Source organism: Rana temporaria, chromosome 3, assembly GCF_905171775.1.
Source record: "Rana temporaria chromosome 3, aRanTem1.1, whole genome shotgun sequence".
NCBI lineage: Eukaryota > Metazoa > Chordata > Amphibia > Anura > Ranidae > Rana > Rana temporaria.
Window position 1 is genome coordinate 289,657,453 of NC_053491.1, and position 6,106 is coordinate 289,663,558.

Here is a 6,106-nt window from a genome sequence, read left to right on the forward strand (position 1 = left end):
ATAGATTCACCCCCATGGGTAGCACCACAGTCTAGTTCTCAATTATGCAAATGCAGCAGTGCCCCCACAGATCTCCCACGGCTCCAATGCCTGCAGTAAGCAAAAAGGGCAGCACAGGAGCAGCTCCACTGAGCTCAGTTCACAATATGAATCATGGCACAGTGTGTCACTTTGCAAGCAGTTTAAAAGTATCGGTTGAATTCCGCAGTTTTCTCCACACAATAATCTGCACAATGAACTTTTCACTTTCCAGCCCACACACTACACGATTTATTATATTAATGTCAGTGTGCTACACTTGGTGTCAGGCTCACCACTTGGTGGTTGATGGTTCAGACAAACAGGTGGTCAGAAAGTAGCCTCGATGTCCTGGGGGATCCCTCAGCTCCCTGCTGTGTCGATACTTGTCCTCCTGGGCAAGCTGAGTTCCTCTCTGCTTCTCCCTCCTCCTTGTAGCTCGTGCTTCCCACAGCTGCTCACGGCTCTTCTTGAAGTCTCGCAAGATTACCAGGTTACAAAGGGGATTCCAGCCACCACCGCTCCACACACCGCGCCCGATACACATGCGCCAACCGTAACAATGTATACAGCAGTGTGCGGGGTTGCTATAAAGGTACTGTAGCTCACTAGTCACTGGTCAATGGTCTTTCCTCTATTACATGCCCACTTCACGGTGCCATTATTTGCAGGGAGATAGATGGAACGGGTGGAGGTCACACAGACATCCTCACTCCTCACAAACTCTCACCACCTCCTCCTCCATCCACATCCGGACACACCCCCTTGCAGTGTGGAGGCACCTCCATACCTTGGTGTTCTTCTTTAACAAGAAAGCAATAGAACATTTGTTGTATGTCTGCCATGAATGCGACTGAATCTTTGCGAAAGCGGAGAAGTACTTCTAATAGTCTATTGTTAAGGTCAGGGCCAGAGAGAATGACATCATTTAGAGAGACACCCTCATGCTTGGCGCTGAAATCAAACACCTCTCTAATCTGCCCTGGCTTCTTAGGGTGATAGACCCCAAATATGGGTAAGTACCAACATTCCTCTGAGTCTTTGAGGTTTGGGGGTATCTAAGCATGACCATTCTGGAATATTTTCTCCATGAAGGAAAATAAATGTTCTCCCATCTCTGGTTTCCTTTTAAGATTGTGTCTTTGGGAAGTAAGGCGTTTATATTCTAGTTCTCGGTTGTAAGGCAAACGTTGTCTTTGTGGCTTAAAGGGAAGAGGTCATAGGTGTGTGCAGCCATTTTATTGTGTACACCTCAAAGCTCAAACACACATGTGTGTGTGTGTGCGAGTGTGTGTATGTATGTGTATGTAATATACACATACATATTCTTATAAATAAGTGTAAAAAACATTTTGAAATGTATTAAAACATGAACGGTGTTAGTAGCGCAAAGGCAGGTGTCAGTCATTTTTTTATTATTTTATTTTCATATTATTTGGAAAAAAAATGTAGGATCCCCAATGGGGGCTTTAGTGAAATATTAGCAGGGAAAATCTGAGCCACATGGATGATTTTATTCAACCATACCAATTATGTAGCTATTAGACATGTGAAAATTGTTTTGTTCCAAATGCGTTTAACTAATTTGCAAATTCATTAATTCGGAAATATCCAAATTAACGAAAACCCGTTTAACAAATTTGAATATTCGGAAATTTGAAAATGCAAAAAAACCCGAAGATCAGAAATAATAACTAATAATAACTTAACTATTACTAACTATTTAATTATAGGTATTGGAATTTCATTTCAAATTTGGCTGTTAGTGAAGGTATTAATAATGATAAATAGCAATAATAATAATAAAATCTTTTTATTAATATTATTATTATTATTATTATTAATTTGTTACGTTCCATTTGTTTAGATGTGGCATTTGTTATTTTGGATAATTAGTAACTTAAAGTAAATTTGTTTTTGTTATGTTCACTAACAGCCAAATTTGAAAGAAAATTTCAATACCTATAATTTAATAGTTAGTTATTATTAGTTAGTTAGTTATTCTTTCAAATTTTCTTTCTTATTTTCGAATTTACAAATTTACAATTTTTAGAATTTACGAATTTATGTGTAGCTCTACCCCCGCAAGAGCCTCTGATTTGTTGTTGGGATCGACGTATTAAGTTACCTTAGTGTTGTCTAGGGTGCAGGTGGAGAACAGAGTAGTGAGCGAATGTCCAGACAATGAATAAAGGTTTTCTAATGCATTATTTCCAGACCAACATGGCCAACATCAACATCAAATAGGAAGAAAAGGTTGATGAAGTAAGAGAGGGAACTTTGCAGTAACAGGCCTGGATATGAACCGAGCAATCCTGCTCTCAGTAGTATCAATTGCAGTTCGTCGCCACTCTAGCCAGAGTGGGTGAAGTGCCCCCGGACAGACTCCTACAACAAGCATGGCAGCTGAAGTGTCACTTACAGTAGGTTGCTGGGAGGAACAGATCTCTCTCACAGACCTGGCTCTAGGGCCTCTGCCACAGGCCTATTACTTTGGATAAGCTAGATGAATGAATTGAGCAAATCCTCCCAGTAGATTTAAGCATAGGTCACCAGATGACAGCAAAGCATACCTGTCAGCATTCCGGTCACCAGATCCCCGATTGGTTCGTTCAAGCCCTGTTGGATAACCTGCCTCCGGGTTCTCCTCAAGCCGACCCCCCAATCGAACGGCATCCAGCCTGGGATCTTTTCAATGGAGCTGGAGACCCAGTAAGTCACTGGGGCCCCTCTCAGGAACATGGAACTCCGTGTAGAATGCGCCCTCCGTCCAAAGGGCCATCGCTGGGGTCCGGTGGATGCGCGCACCCTGAAGGTGGATGCCGCACCTGGAACATGGACCCCGCGGAAAGAAGAAGGAGGACCCCCAAAAGAATGGCGTCTGCCACAGATATAACCTCCCCCAGCATGCCCAGCAAGGGAAAAACTCCTCTAATTGGCTGCTGGGTAAAAGTGGTTCTGCCAGAACCCCTCTAGCGCCACCTGTCACCCAGGGGTAGGAAAACACCCCTGGAGTGCAGACTGACCTACAGGACAGTTCAGGAATGACAGCAGCCCAAATTTGACAAATTGTGAATGGGAGCGAAATAACTCTCCCATTCCCCACTAGCTTTAGTGTAGTGCCCATACTGAAAGTAAGGGGGCGCTACATACTCCCCCCACTTGAAATGACACTGTCTCCAGTGTCCAAAGCATTCAAACCTAAATGCTAGCCTGATACCTACTAAACCAGACAGAAAAAAAAGGAAAAGAAGGAAGGACAGAATTCACACATGGCATTACAATATTGACATCACTTAAATAGCAGGAGACATACAAACATACACAACCCTATGTATCTAGCTGCCCATTCTCCATAGCATTGATAGTAGGTGGGTCCAGAAAAACCTGTATAGGAAAGATAAAGAAGCATACAAAATACACAATATACATCCTGATGTCACCAATATAATTTTCTATATACAACCTCCAAGGTCGGAATTGAAACTGTACACACGGGCCCGAGCGCAAAATTTCCAGTCTTTTCCAAAGAAAATCCTAATGTAAGTGCTTGAGCATATTACTCTGTTTGCAAGAATATAAAACTGTATATACATATCTGTCCTGCATTGTAACATTGCAGAACACTGCCCCTAGCGGTCAGTGCGCTGGTACTGCGGCAGTTCTTTTTTTTTTCAAGAAGTAGCAGTGAAAGGGAAGTAAAAAAAAGTAGAACAGTACTTTTCTTGCTGTTTCTTCCTGGACTGCTGTGGAGAAGCCGGCAAGGACCCCCTCTAACTGACTGAACCCAAACCCCTCCCAAGAGTTCTTCACAAAAATGTCATGTGGATCTGGAGGAGCAGGGGGGAAAAGGGGAAACTTGGAGAAACTGAACGGGGCAAAAATCCTTGTCTGTAACTTCTGTCAAGGGGAGTGGGTCAGGCAAAGCCCACATGTGCTTTACTTATAGAGCCGGGGGTCAGGCAGAATGACAACGTCACCACTTTCCGTGGACTTGGTGACCGAAAACACCTGATCCTCCCTCCTAGGAAACTTCAGCACAACCCGGTCTCTGTAAATATGCCGGCCCCACCTCCAATCACAGTGGCATCTCTCAAACCTGATGGGGCACCTTGGATCGGCTCCCACAAGGATATGAGGTACTCTCAAATATGACCAAATGGCCTCTTGACACCAAGCTTCCCACTCCAGGTCAATCCGCGACAGAAGGGAAGGTGGCACATATGGATATTCATATCCAAATTCTGTGGCAACCCTTCAGATTACCACATACTGCAGGTGAGCCAAAATGGGCAGGTTCCGCGGGTCTCCTCGTCCCGGCAGCACTAAAGCATCTGGTGCCTTTCTCAATACGGGAACAACAAGGGGCACAGGGGTGGTGAGCAAGGTAGGGGAAACAGAAATGGACTCACGACTCCCCAGGTCAGCTGCGGGACATTCGTGGACGGTGGCTGGGACCCACGGGATGTGCTCGGGCCCTGCGATTCTGGGAACACTGGTTCGAATAAACTTCCCAAAGTGTCCCCGTCTTCAAACAAAGAATCAAGCTTGGAGGAGTGCAGCTTCTCCGCAAGCACATAGCCGTAGGGTTTAGCGGTAGGATCTTTAACCCGATCCGGTGTGGAATGGCATGAGGGTAGGCCTCGACCGCAGCCGCGGGAGGCTGGAACAGACCCCACTTTGATGGAGGTACGCCACACAGAGATCGCCATGGAGGGGACACTCTCTGAAGTGGTATCGGCCTGTAGTCTTGTCACGTCCGATAAGCTGGTCACACTGGTTGGGTCATCTTCGGTCATGGGGCTTACCTCCGGTGAGCAGGATGACGAGGTAGCCGATGGCAAGGTCAGGGTTGATGAGACCGAGATGACCTCTATGTTGGAAGCCTCCGGCTCTACGAGCTCCACCGATGGGTGATGGCTCCGGCCTTGTGGGTTCTTCCTCCGCGGTGACAGTAGCTGTGACGAAATTCACCCTGTACTCCCTTGGAGTCTTTACGGGTGATGTGGCAATGAACAAATAGGCCCGACATCTCTGGCATCGGGCGAAAGGTTGAATCTTGATGGACAGTTCCTCGCACTGAGGACAGGTCAGTCCAAGCATCTCTGTTTCTCCGCTGCACAACAACACAAACAGTCCTTCTGTGGCCAAACGGATGCCGGTGTCAGTGACAGACACTCCCGGCGGTGCAAACATGCTGAGGACCCTCGGTTAAATAGTTGGGGGCCTCAGTCACAGAGCGGCAACACCCGGTTGTAGGAAGGCAGACATCACCATGCGGTTCTTCTTCCTTGCTGATGGGCGGTGCTCTACTGGCTTGGCGCAAAATCCTATTATACGTCCCGCGCAGGGGATGGTGGCTCCTCTAACTTGAAGAATTTGTCCGGACACGTTGCAGGCGCATGCTAGGCAGCATGTACGCCCAGGCTTAGCGATGCAAGGTTAACTCCCTCGTAGCCGGACAGTTCAAAATCACGACACTGAACACTCTTCGCTCTTTGATAAATTCCTACTCACAATCTCCTTTTTTCGATGGTAACAGCCGATAATCCCGGACGAGACCCCACGTGTAGCGCTATCCCCGCAGGAGCCGCTGATTTGTTGTTGGAATCGGCGTATTAAGTTACCTTAGTGTTGTCTAGGGTGCAGGTGGAGAACAGAGTAGTGAGCGAATGTCCAGACAATGAATAAAGGTTTTCCAATGCTTTATATCCAGACCAACACAGCCAACATCAACATCAAATAGGAAGAAAAGGTTGATGAAGTAAGAGAGGGAACTTTGCAGTATCAGACCTGGATATGAACCGAGCAATCCTGCTCTCAGTAGTATCAATTGCAGTTTGTCGCCACTCTAGCTAGAGTGGGTGAAGTGCCCCCGGACAGACTCCTTCCACAAGCCTGGCAGCTGAAGTGTCACTTAGGTTGCTGAGAGGAACAGATCTCTCTCACAGACCTGGCTCTAGGGCCTCTGCCACAGGCCTATTACTTTGGATAAGCTAGATGAATGAATTGAGCAAATCCTCCCAGTAGATTTAAGCATAGGTCACCGGATGACAGCAAAGCATACCTGTCAGCATTCCGGTCACCA